General features: G+C 44.0%; 1 protein-coding gene across 1 annotated transcript in view; it reads left to right on the top strand.

Moving 5' to 3' along the window:
• zmat4a (zinc finger, matrin-type 4a) overlaps positions 1-13,948 on the top strand; it is a 153,180-nt gene that overhangs the window by 22,578 nt on the left and 116,654 nt on the right. The gene's annotated exons all lie outside the window — the stretch shown is intronic.

The following is a 13,948-nucleotide window of genomic DNA, read 5'->3' as shown; positions in this document are numbered from 1 at the left end:
CACACCTGTTAATTGAAATGCATTCCAGGTGACTACCTCATGAAGCTTGTTGAGAGATTGCCACGAGTGTGCAAAGCTGTCATCAGGGCAAAGGGTGGCTACTTTGAAGAATCTCATATATAACTTATGTTTTGATTTGTTTAACACTTTTTTTGGTTAGTACATGATTACATATGTGTTATTCACAGTGTTGATGTCTTCACTATTATTCTACACTGCAGAAAATAGTGAAAAATAAAGAAAAACAACGGAATGAGTAGGTGTGTGAACTTTTGACTGGTACTGTATATCCATTGATTTTTGAAGAATATAACTTGCCTCATGAGGTTAGTTCAACTGTCACACTCCATGAGAACACAAAATATGAGCTTGTTTTTCTCCAATGTTTGTAAACATTGTATAGCCTCGTAGTTAAAACACATTCTGTCTATTAATCTGAGAATGGTTACGTTTCTCCAGGCCCATCCCTCAGTTTTTTACCAAAACAGAGGTGGGGCGACCATTTTGTAATTGTTTCATCTGTGGATTTGCCCTTTAAACAGCTGCATATTATCAAGATATCAATGTGTCACCAACAAAAAGGTGAACAATAGGCCTACAGCAAATACAACATGGCTAGTACTGCTCAAAGCATGCCATTCCATGAGCGCAGCATTTTTCCCCCCAATTTGAATCAACGATCCCAATCAGTCCTCCATGACAACAAAATCATAAACAACAGAGTAGGGCTGGATAATAAGTCCTTAGCTTTGGGGTTATGTATCAAGGCACAAGGCGAGACCCAAATGCAGACACAGGAGGCAGATGGTTGGAGTCTTACAATGTTTATTAATCCAAAGGGGTAGGCAAGAGAATGGTTATAGACAGGCAAAAAGGTCAAAACCTGATCAGAGTCCAGGAGGTACAGAGTGGCAGACAGGCAGAATGGTCAGGCAGGCGGGTACAAAGTCCAGAAACAGGCAAGGGTCAAAACCGGAAGGACTAGAAAAAGGAGAACGCAAAAAGTAGTAGAACGGGAAAAACACTGGTTGACTTGGAAACATAGAAGAACTGGCACAGAGAGACAGGAAACACAGGGATAAATACACTGGGGAAAATAAGCGACACCTGGATGGGGTGGAGACAATACCATGAACTGGTGAAACAGATCAGGGCGTGACATTATGCTCAGGTTGTAACGGTTCTCGTCTGTCGAAGGAGAAGCGGACCAAGATGCAGCGTGGTGGTTATTCATGTTCTTTAATGAAAAGGAACTCGACATGAAATAACTAACAATACAAAAACAACAAACGGAACGTGAAAACCTATACAGCCTATCTGGTGACAACAAACACAGAGACAGGAACAATCACCCACGTAATACTCAAAGAATATGGCTGCCTAAATATGGTTCCCAATCAGAGACAACGATAAACACCTGCCTCTGATTGAGAACCACTCCAGACAGCCATAGACTAGGCTAGATACCCCCACTAAACCACACACCCAATACCTGACAAAACCCCAAGACAAAAACACACCACAATAAACCCATGTCACACCCTGGCCTGACCAAATAAATAAAGACAAACACAATATATTTCGACCAGGGCGTGACAGAACCCCCCCCAAGGTGCGGACTCCCGGACGCATATCAAAACAATAGGGGAGGGTCCGGGTGGGCGTCTGTCCATGGTGGCGGCTCCGGCGCTGGACGTGGACCCCACTCTATCAATGTCTTAGTCCCTCCTCCTCGCGTCCTTGGATAGTCCACCCTCGCCGCCGACCATGGCCTAGTAGTTCTCACCCAGAACCCCACTGAACTGAGGGGCAGCTCGGGACTGAGGGGCAGCTCGGGACTGAGGGGAAGCTTGGGACTGAGGGGAAGCTCAGGCAGGTAGTTGGATCCGGCAGATCCTGGCTGGCTGGCGGTTCTGGCAGATCCTGGCCGGCTGGCGGTTCTGGCAGATCCTGGCTGACTGGCGGATCTGGAAGAGTCTGGCTGACTGGCAGATCTGGAAAATTCTGGCTGACTGGCAGATCTGGAAGAGTCTGGCTGACTGGCAGATCTGGAAGAGTCTGGCTGACTGGCAGATCTGGAAGAGTCTGGCTGACTGGCGGATCCTGGCAGACTGACGGCTCTGGCTGCTCCATGCTGACTGGCAGCTCTGGCTGCTCCATGCTGACTGGCGGCTCTGGCTGCTTCATGCTGACTAGCGGCTCTGGCTGCTCCATGCAGACTGGCGGCTCTGGCGGCTTCTTGCAGACTGGTAGCTCTGGCGGCTTCTTGCAGACTGGCAGCTCTGGCTGCTCCATGCAGACTGGCAGCTCTGGCAGCTCCTTGCAGACTGGCATCTCCTTGCAGACTGGCAGCTCCTTGCAGACTGGCAGCTCCTTGCAGACTGGCAGCTCTGGCTGCTCCATGCAGACTGACAGCTCTGGCTGCTCCATGCAGACTGGCAGCTCTGGCAGCTCCTTGCAGACTGGCATCTCCTTGCAGACTGGCAGCTCCTTGCAGACTGGCAGCTCCTTGCAGACTGGCAGCTCCTTGCAGACTGGCAGCTCTGGCTGCTCCATGCAGACTGACAGCTCTGGCTGCTCCATACAGACTGGCAGCTCTGGCTGCTCCATGCAGACTGACAGCTCTGGCTGCTCCATGCAGACTGACAGCTCTGTCTGCTCCATGCAGACTGACAGCTCTGGCTGCTCCATGCAGGCTGGCAGGAGAGGAGGAAGGCTCGGGCAGCGCTGGAGAGGCGAGGCGCACTGTAGGCCTGATGCGTGGTGCTGGCACTGGTGGTACTGGGCCGAGGACACGCCCAGGAAGCCTGGTGTGGGGAGCTGCCACCGGAGGGCTGGTGTGTGGAGGTGGTACTGGGTAGACCGGACCGTGCAGGCGCACTGGAGCTCTTGAGCACCGAGCCAGCCCAACCTTACCCGGTTGAATACTCCCCGTCACTCTACCAGTGCAGCGAGGTGGAATAGCCCGCACTGGGCTATGCAGGCGAACCGGGGACACCGTGCGCAAGGCTGGTGCCATGTAAGCCGGCCCAAGGAGACGCACTGGGGACCAGATGCGTAGAGCCGGCTTCATGGCATTTGGCTCGACGCTCACTCTAGCCTGGCCGATACGCGGAGCTGGAATATACCGCACCGGGCTATGCACCCGCACTGGAATCACTGTGCGCACCACAGCATAATACGGTGCCTGCCCGGTCTCTCTAGCCCCCCGGTAACCACAGGAAGTTGGCGTAGGTCTCCTACCTAGCGTCGCCATACTCCCTGTGAGCCACCCCCCCAAAAACTTTTGAGGCTGACTCTCAGGCTTCCATCCGCGTCGCCGTGCTGCCTCCTCATACCAGTGCCTCTCAGCTTTCGCTGCCTCCAGTTCTTCTTTGGGGCGGTGATATTCCCCAGACTGATCCCAAGGTCCTTCTCCGTACAATTCGTCCTCCCATGTCCATTCCTCTCTTTGTTGCTCCTGCTGTTGCTGTTGCCTGTTACCACGCCGCTTGGTCCCGTTGTGGTGGGTGATTCTGTAACGGTTCTCGTCTGTCGAAGGAGAAGCGGACCAAAATGCAGCGTGGTGGTTATTCATGTTCTTTAATGAAAAGCAACTCGACATGAAATATCTAACAATACAAAAACAACAAACGGAACGTGAAAACCTATACAGCCTATCTGGTAACAACAAACACAGAGACAGGAACAATCACCCACGAAATACTCAAAGAATATGGCTGCCTAAATATGGTTCCCATCAGAGACAACGATAAACACCTGCCTCTGATTGAGAACCACTTACAGACAGCCATAGACTAGGCTAGATACCCCCACTAAACCACACACCCAATACCTAACAAAACCCCAAGACAAAAACACACCACAATAAACCCATGTCACTTATAATTAGATTTTAAACCTAACCCTAACTAATGATGGCCAAGTTTGATGCGTTGGTCCACAAGACCTTCCGTGCATTTGGGCGGGAGTGTCTGGGAAATAGATTAGTAGTAATGTGGCTAACATGACATCACTTTAGATCATATGCCATCCTTCAGCACAACACCCTCTAGAAAGCACATGTTTATATCATATTCAACATAGTGGGTTATGTCACATTTGACATATGGGTGATTATGTCACACATTTATGCCACATTATGAACCCTTTATAAAGCATGGCATACGGTTATAGATGCTTTGTAACACATTTATTCAGTGCTTATGAAGGCATCATGAAGGCTTTATGAAGCTGTTATAAGCTGACAATAATTTAAAGCGGTACCAAAATGGATGTTCTTTGCCGGACAAGAATTGTCCTGACTTTCAAGAATGTCTGAAATGCTTCACCTTGTATTTCTGGTTGGCTAGCTAGTTTCGTCATCCAATTATTTCAGATCTACAGGAGTGCGAGTTTCACCATGACACGGTCTAGCCTTGACGGCCTATGCAGTGCGTTATCTGTGGTGATACGTTAGGCACATGATAATTATTAGAATATGGCAAATATTAGTCAATTATTGCATTCTATCCATGCTGGCTTTTGTGGCCTACATGAGACATTGAACAGATATGTGGAAGGGCACACAGTACAGCTGTCATCAATGTATTATCGCACAATTTGCCAAAATGGGTAATGGAATCACTTCAACTACAAACATTTTATTTAACACTGTAGGTTTTTGTGAAAAAAAGTTATTTTATTAGGTGTGACATTCTTACGTCCAGCTGACAGATAGTTAACTGGAAACGCACCCGAGCAGGCAATTGTCTCATCTATTTTCTATGTGAACTTTCTAAATGTCAACAAACAATCCCTGGACATGTTAATGGAAACATAGCTACAGTGTGTCGTGGAGTCTGTTCCTTCGATAGATAATAACCAACCTCCTTAAAATGTTTTGGGTAGTTTGGATCCTGGATGCTGATTGGTTGAAACTGCATTCCAGCCATGTTTATATCAGCCATATACTGTACCAAGGCTATGATGCTAAAATACCTGTTTACTATCCTATCTGAAGAATGACTATGCTTACAGTACATAAGAATGGCATCATATTCCTGTTGCTTTCTGAATCCTCTCTTGGATGTATCTCAATTCAGACATAATACAATAGCTGTAACTCTATCCTGCGCAACTGAGCACATTTCTTTCGTTCATCCTCCATCATGTATAGTGCTAGCTATTATAAATAATTGCCTGTTTTATTAGTTATAATATGGCATATGGAATGGATAAGCAGCTGATCATTTATAATCAACCCTGCTAGACAAAGCACGATTATAATATTCTGTTAAATAGGCCTATGTATTATTGCTGATGGGTTTTTCCCATGGACGTGATCTGGAATCATTAAAATACAATAACGTTCTCTTTCATTTGGATTGAAGTGGTAGCTCGCTCTTCTTTTTAAAAAAGTGAAACACATTGGATTGATTTTTGATGAAAAGGATGTAATCTGTTTTAAACCTGTCATCTGCATGACTGAAGTGCGTTAGGAAAAAGCTCTGGCACATTACGCAAATTCAGACAGCTACATCATCTTGTATGACACTTAAACCAAATCTCCCCCAGAACAAATATGTGTGCAGTATGGCAATTTACCGTCCTGCTATCATCTATTTCTCAAGAGTGAGCTTTTTTCTGCCGTTTGTCATTGAAAGAACCACACTGGTTTTATCACACTATTTAAAAGTATGTTTTCTCCACCAAAGTGTTTTGGCTTTGGAGTTGTCTGTACCAGAGTACACCGCCTAGTAGTGCCTCTGATTAGCGTACGAGGCTCCAGTCCAGTCTCTCCCTCGTCAGTCCCTTTCCTCTCAACCCGGATTCTGCTCTCAGTGTTGCTCTGATGTGCTGCCATCAAATGGCTGCTGCCTAGACCATAGAAATAGAATCACTAGACACAGCCGATGGTAATGAGCTCAGCTGGGACGCAACGCTGGTCTGGAGAGAGATTGTGCACTGTGCAGGGGACACTTTGATGCTTTGTCCCAAATGGCACCGTGTTCCCTGTTTGCAGTGCACTACTTTTGACCGGAGATTTATGGGCTCTGGTCAAAAGTTGTGCACTAAATAGGAGGATAAGGTTCCATTTTGGACATACCCTGGAACTCTGATCTAGACTAGAGACCTCAGCATGGTCAGCCTGCCTGTGTAGAGCCTGTCCATCCTACAATACACAGCTCTGAACTAGGTAGTTAGCAGCGAAATATTTTAAATTCCTTCTCTGGAACATTTTTGTTTTCTCTCCCTTCTGTGTTGTTGGATGAGCTTCTTCAAATGGATGGGATTGATTTATGGGACAGTTGTGTGACTGCAAATGTGTATTTTCGCCTCAATTGCTTAGCGAGAGAGATTCCATATGTCTTTCAAGTTCAGCTATTTTGAAACAATCCTGTATTCAAGGCTTAAAAGCTTAACCCTCAATGATTGTGGATTTCAGATGATGCTGCTGGCTAAGCCAGTCCAACATTCATTTTATTCAGTGACCTTTAGAAATGGGCAAGTTTGCTTTTTGAGCTCTTGAAATTAAACTGTTAATACTAATGTAACCATTTCAAAAGATGTTAGAAGTGTATGGATGGTCAGTCAACAACTGAAGTTTAATTCAAGTGTTACATATGTAATGGCTCACTAGGCGTGGCTGGTAGGATGGCAATGATGAGAATCATTGACAAAGGTTCAATGCATATTTATCCAAATAAAATGGTTCACAATAAGGAAGATAAACTGTCAATCAAAGCACTCCCACACACAGGAGATAAACTTAATTTAGGCTGGAATTTATCTTCGAAGATTAAATAGATTGTGCTTTTCTGCCAACATAAGTCAATGTCCGAGGCCTTCCATCAAATGCCCGGCAAGCTCAGCCTCCGGCATCCAGCCAGGAGCTTCTCCTTTGCTGAACTGAGGCTATGTCTACACTTGACACTTACATGCGACTTCCGCTATCTAAATACGAAGATTGCATTGAAAATATAGGTCTAGGCGCACAAAAGTCACATTGTGTGCAGCTTTCTCCTCAGTCTCCATGCAATCAGGCTACCGAAAGCGCATACGATGTCATCAGCATTCTGCCTTCAAGTCTCCAGAAAACACGTACTTTGGGAGCGAGAGGCACGTTTTTCACGTTGGAGAAAATATTATGCTAACCTGTATGCAATCCATTTAGCTTTGCTAGCTAGATTTCTGGCTAGCTACAGAGGCTTGCTATAGTAGTTGGCTACTGCCATCAAGTTGTTGTTGTGCTATTATCAGATTTAGCCTGTACCACCGTTTGCAGAATGAATATTTGCATTTGAATAATCCGGACACAATGTGGACATGGTAGACACATTTAAATGTAGGTGTAGACGCATGAAGTGTTAGGAATTCCACCATCAGAACTCCATGATCAGCATACAAAGGATGCATGAACTGTCAAGTCTAGATACGGCCTGAAACAGCACTTTACATGCCCCCCATGCGTGTTGCAGCCTAACGAGGCTTTGGCTTTAGGTGCAGGCTGTGGCACTGCAGCCTAACTTGCTGCAGCCTAAAAATGCGGGTTGTGGGGCGTCTTACACTCCAAACAATGGCTTTCCCCGGCCACATATAATATAAATGATTATATTTTGTAACATTATTTGAGCAAATGCCCAACCCTTTTCCCCTGAATTATATAGGGACCACTCTCTGCTAAATCCATAAATGATCAAGTTAGAGCAGAGCGCTGTACACCTTGAGAATGATTTACATTGAATTGTTGACTCACAATTTTCAATCAATCATTCAGTAAACAAAAGTTCCATTCTGTCTTCCTAAAGTGCTATTTCCACTCTCTAGTTGTTGTATACACATTTTCCCGGCTTTCAGCTTCATCTGTTTTTCTATTATTCCAAGCATAGTATTCCTTGTGAACATTTTTCTCTGTGTGTAGATGGATCTTTCCCCTCTTTGAGAATAACGTAGATAGATGGATATATAGAGAGCGAGCAAGAGAAGGGAGACAGACACAGAGAGAGCAAGAGAGACAGAGAGAGTGAGAGAAAAAATAGAGAGATTGCCTAGCCCAGGACAGTCTAGTCGTCTCTTCTTATCTCTCTGTGTGGTCCTGGCCCCTGTAGCTGCTGAATGAATCAGACTGCAGTGTCAAACCTTTTCTAAGCCAGAAGGGGCACCTTGACGACAGCCAAATGTGAATCGGCAGCACATGTCGACGTCCTCTTGGACTCTTGTCCAGCTTCACAGCTTAACACCTTCCATTACGAATTACAGCCCACCTTTTATAACCCCAACATCTGCCAGTCGCTCCTGCCACACTGCCCTCTGTAATATCTGCACTAACCCTCTCTCTTTATCCAGATGTTTCTGTCTCTCTGTCTTTCTCTCTATTCTCCCTCTCTCTGTTTCTCTCTCTATTTCTCTCTCTCTCCTTGTTTCTCTCACTCTCTCTTTCTGTCTCTCTTTCTGTCTCTCTCTCCAGTTACACAGGCCCTGCTCCGACTGATTTGCTGCTGACAGTTCCCGGTCAGTCGGTCAGAGCATGGGAGTAAACAGTGTGGAGAGAGAAGCAGAGTATGAGAGGCAGGCGGCACTCCTGCTAATTTGATTGTCAGCATAAGGCAATTCAGACCCATTTAGCTCAAATGCAGCACAGTGCTTATTCTCACACCTCAGTTCCTACATTGTTTTTAGTCAAAATTGCCAATATGCCCTGAAATAACCTGGTGTAGTACTGAGGGGTAACTCTAATGATGCAGACAATGGCAGCTGCTGTGATGTGATACTGAGCTGTAGGTACGAAAGAGACCTACAATTTCTCGGAGAGCGAGATGTCTTTGCATTCTCTCTTATCGATTTAAAATGAATATTTTTCGGCATCTCATTTATAATATTCAACCCACTGTAATTATAGCTCTGTATCCGACAGCAAAATCCATTGACGTAATGAATTGATTGTCAAGGAGGGAGAACTGGAACATGCTAATTGCGTGCGCTGAGCAGTGGTGTGCTGTGTGTGCATAGCTCCTAGGTGCCTTGTTCCGTTTCACACAAAATGACTGTCTCAAATGGCACCCCATTTCCTATTTAGTATACTTTTGACCAAAGTAGTGCACTATATTGGGAATAGGGTTCCTTTTGGGACACAACTAATGGTGTTTTCTTTTAGACATTCCAGGGTCAGAGAGGGAGATAGGCTTGTAGCTCTGGCATTAAATGACTCTAATGCTGATGGACAAGGACAATGTCGGTGCCCAGACGCCCACTGGTATCTGGCCAACAATGCTGTCGAGGAGGGGACTAAGACAAGATGCTCCTCAGACCTTGCTGCCCACTGATGCTTTTGCTTTCCAAACAGTGTTGGTAGAGGTTGTGTCCCAAAAAGCATCCTATTCCCTACATAGTGCACTACATTTTACCAGAGCGTAGGGCTCTATATAGTGCACTATATAGGGAGTAGGATGCCATTTGGGATGCAAGCAGAGTGATTAATAATGCATCTCTACATTATCTGCTTTGCTAAGCTGAGACATACAGAGAGAACTGAGACATAGAGAGAGCTGAGACAGGCAGAGGAGAGGGGCTGAGGAGAGCCGATAGCCTCTTAAAGCCTATCATTTATGGTGTTTGTCCTGTGGAATTTGCACTCACTGTCTACTTGGTCTAGCAAAATGGTGCTGCTCTCAGCCGATTACCAGACTAGGGGGAGGGGGGGTTGGTTAGTTCTGCGGCAGTCAGACATTCTGGGATCTGACAGGTTTTTTCCTCGTTCACGTCAGTTGGGTGCTTTAGCCCTCCGCTCCTCTCCTATTCCACACTGGAGCTCTGAATGCCAGCCTCCCTCCCCTGCTGATGCAACAGCTTACAGGCACTGTGCCGCCTGCCGCTAGCTGCAACTCAGAGCCAAGGTCACATTATTTTCAAGAACAAGCAACACAAAATGCCTAAAGGTGAAAAGGCAGTCTGGAACAAGTTCAGCCTGTACTATGATTTAATGGGACAATTCAAATGAAATAATTCAGAGGGTTACCAAGATTAGAACAGACTGTTATATAAACCCAGGGATTGTTCCCATTTTAACTTGTGGACCACAGCAACTGTGCATTGAAAAACCCAGGTTCCTGGCCTTCATAGCGATGGGCATGAATTATGCGACTCAAGTAGAACGCAGGTCACAGAAAATGTACATTGTTAGTGGGATGGGGTGGGTATTGTTGTATGCTGTATGATGTTTGGGGGTGGTTTTTCCTTTTTATTTCTTTCATATATCTTTGTTTATCTGGGGTGCGTCTTGCAATCCAACCTGTGAGAGAAGAAATACAACATTTGGTGTCTGTAATGCACTATTAATATTGGATGCCAATTGTCGTTAAACCCAAACAAAGAAGAAAAACTCCTGTGGGCACCACAACCGTGTGAGAGGACACAAACGCTGGCTGTGTGTGAGCTGTTTGGCCAGCCAACCCAATGCACTACAGAGAACTTTAACTTTGAACAGCTTGTACTGAACTTTTTTTTTGGTATGGTGCAAACACTCACTTAATTGGTGTTGTTTCATAAGTATCTGAAGTGATGCTAAGTAACCTATCGGTGTGACATTGATTTATGTTCTGATGAATGAGCTAGGCCTTTTCTTTTAAAGTTACTACCTGAATATCTCATTTGTATATCCTGTTTTGCCTGCAACCCTGCCTCCTCCACCATGGGTGTATTCATTACATCTTGCAATAAAAAACAATTTACCGTTCAAGATCCAAACGGAAGGAACCTACCTCAATTTGTCTAATAAAACCTATTGTTTTCATTACAAACTGTTTTCCGTTTGGAGTAAACGGTTTCTGATGCAAAACGTTTTGCAACAGAATAAAAGCTTTCCAACAGAATAAGCATAATCAATACACCCCTGTCCTTCAGGTCTGAAACACGCCCGCTGGCAAGTGCCTAACTCCACACTTTACCACACTGGTGACAACCAGACAAAGCAATTTGAATTGAATTATGTGAATCCTAAAATCTGTATTGAGGCAAAGGCATAGTGCAGTTCGAAAACTATTATAATTAGGAAAACAGTTCACTTCTTGCAATTCTACACATTTTGCCACAAAGAGAGAAAAATGTGTAGTTTTATAGCTAATCTCATGCTATTCTATACATTTTGCCATGAGGCTGAGGGAGAATTCTTTTCAGTTTTAATGCTAATTTCCTGCTATTTTACACATTTTGCCATGAGGGTGAGAGGACATTATGCAGTTTTAAAGCTAATTTCCTATAATTAACAAAAACAATGTTGAGGGCTGCGGTGGTGTATCCTACGCCACTGTATCGGGGAGTTTATGGAGGTAACTGATTTCCTTTGTCCTCTAACACATTCCTCACTCCTCCTCACCTTTCTTATTGTTTATTTGATTCATTTGCTGTATCTGTTACTCCAGGCTACACAAATAAATAATCCGGAGCAACTGGCTCCATCCCCGGGCTCATGATTTATTTACACCTAACGAAGGATAGAAATAGAAAAAGGAGAGAAATGTATAGGCCGCCCTAAATCAGAAAAGTTTATCGCTAGACCGTAAATGTAACGGGTTTCTTCTTCCTCTGAGGGGGAGGAGGAGTAGTAGGAAGGATCAGAGGACCAAAATGCAGCGTGGTATGTATCCATAATATAATTTAATGAGACTGAATACAAAATACAAAAGAACAAGAGAATCAATGAAAATGAAAACCAAAACAGTCCCGAATGGTGCAAACACTGAAACGGAAAATAATCACCCACAAAACACAAGTGGGAAAAGGCTACCTAAGTATGATTCTCAATCAGAGACAACTAACGACACCTGCCTCTGATTGAGAACCATACCAGGCCAAACGCAAAAGACAACATAGAAAAAGGAACATAGACAACCCACCCAACTCACTCGCTGACCATACTAAAACAAAGACATAACAAAAGAACTAAGGTCAGAACGTGACAGTATACCTGCCTATTTCCTGTAGGTCAACACATACACAACCGCTTTTCCTTTTCAGGTGTTATGTCAGCCTATTTGTTTAATTTAGGCTAGTGATTTGGAGATGGCAATAAGGTATGCATGCATCAATTTGGGATAACCATACATCAGACAAATAACTGGATAGGTCTAAACCTTTGTATAAAGACATTACAGACATAAGGGATATTTTTCCATGTTTTCATTGAGCTCAGAATATTTAGGTATGTGGTGATATTTCCCTTTAAATGTTGGCCTTAAAGTATAGTGTGTAGGCATACATACTGTATGGGGTTCTAAGAGTTTAAAAGATTATAGCTTTTGGTCACAAATAAAATAAGATGGTACCCTCTCCCCTATATAGTGGACTATTTTTGACTCTGTGGTGCCATTTGGGACACAGCCCTGGTCTCTCCTGCTGACCACTGCTCAAGTCATTAGAATTGCCTCTGGGAGGAGTAGAATTTCTGAGGGAGACTTGGTCAATTTTCTGGAAACAGAGCCAATTAAAGATGGTGAGCCACATGATTATCACTCATTACAGATCACAGTCAGGTCGCATAACCTGGCCATGAAAATCATACTGCAGATTCTTCACTTAAATTGTCTATGACACAATGTATCTTATGCAATCAGTTCAATTATTGATTGTTTTAGAGAAATGTTTCACTTGTATCGTTCAATGATTGAAGTTTATGTAACCGGGTATTTTAATCAGTTCCATTTTTTCTCCCCTCTTTCTCTTTGTCCTTACACTTTATAGGGAGAGATATTAGGGGCCCAAAAGGGTTACCATAGTTTATACCTCCTTGACATCTCTGCTGTTCTGTCATGTCATGCCTAATGAAGACTCCACAAAGTCAATAAGGATGAGCTGTGCATGAGTGTTCCCAAATCTGCAATGTGAGCTCTCTAATGACAGCATGGCTGAATTAATAATAGAGAGAGCAGAGCAGAAGTAGAGAGACGAGAGGGAGAGATCAAGAGCAGAAAGGGTGCAGTCCAACCCCTCAAAGAGCATCTTGCCGTCCCCTTCCAAATCTCCCCCAGCTGAAGTTCAATCATTTATTTATATTTATAAACTTGGTGGTTTGAGCCCTGAATGCAGATTGGGTGAAAGATGTGGTATATCAGACCAAATATCACGGGTATGACAAAACATCTATTTTTACTGCTCTAATTACATTGGTAACCAGTTAGCAATAAGGTACCTCGGGGGTTTGTGGTTTATGGCCAATATACCACGGTTCCTAAGAATAGCCCTTAGCCGTGGTATATTGGCCATATACCTCACCCCCTCGTGCCTTATTGTTTAATTATACCACACCATTGATGAATAATCCTTTCCTTTCTGATTAGCTTGAAGGGCATTCAGAAGCGTGCATTATTTCCCTATAACGCACGGTATAATTGCACGGTTTAATTGCAGGACTATGACGTTCATTCTTACATGTTCTATTTTTGAGCTGCTTTTGAAACCAAAAGTTGAATTGAAAACATTATTGGCATTGTTGAATTCGATTTTCATAATAGCAAGCAAGGATGATGGTTTGGTTAGCTAAGCTAGCAAGTCTGTTTGTTTGGCTACTAAGGCAATAGTAGCGATCTAGCTAGTTAGTCAACTTGATAGCTACTTCAGTGGATGTTTTCACATTTCCACTGGCAAATTGATACATTTCTAGTGGCAAATATGTTAATTAATAGCCCTGGTATAAAAGGGATAATCAATTCAGGGCTCTATGAGTTGTCTGGAAAAAAATGCAACTCCGTGGAAGGTGAGTTCCACTTCGCTAAACATGTGGTGCAACACACCTTCCACGTTGTGCATTATTTTCCAGAGAACACATAAGCCCCTCGTTGATTATCCCTTGCGAATTTCCAAGATAAATACTATCAGGGTTCTCAGTCGTGTAGATTTATTTACTATTGCCTTGACGTGGTTTCGATCTGCTACCTGAAAATGGGTTTATTGATTCAACATAGAATTCAGTTAT

Source organism: Oncorhynchus masou, chromosome 1, assembly GCF_036934945.1.
Source record: "Oncorhynchus masou masou isolate Uvic2021 chromosome 1, UVic_Omas_1.1, whole genome shotgun sequence".
In the NCBI taxonomy this organism is placed as follows: domain Eukaryota; kingdom Metazoa; phylum Chordata; class Actinopteri; order Salmoniformes; family Salmonidae; genus Oncorhynchus; species Oncorhynchus masou.
This window is presented reverse-complemented; position numbering and strand designations above follow the sequence as displayed.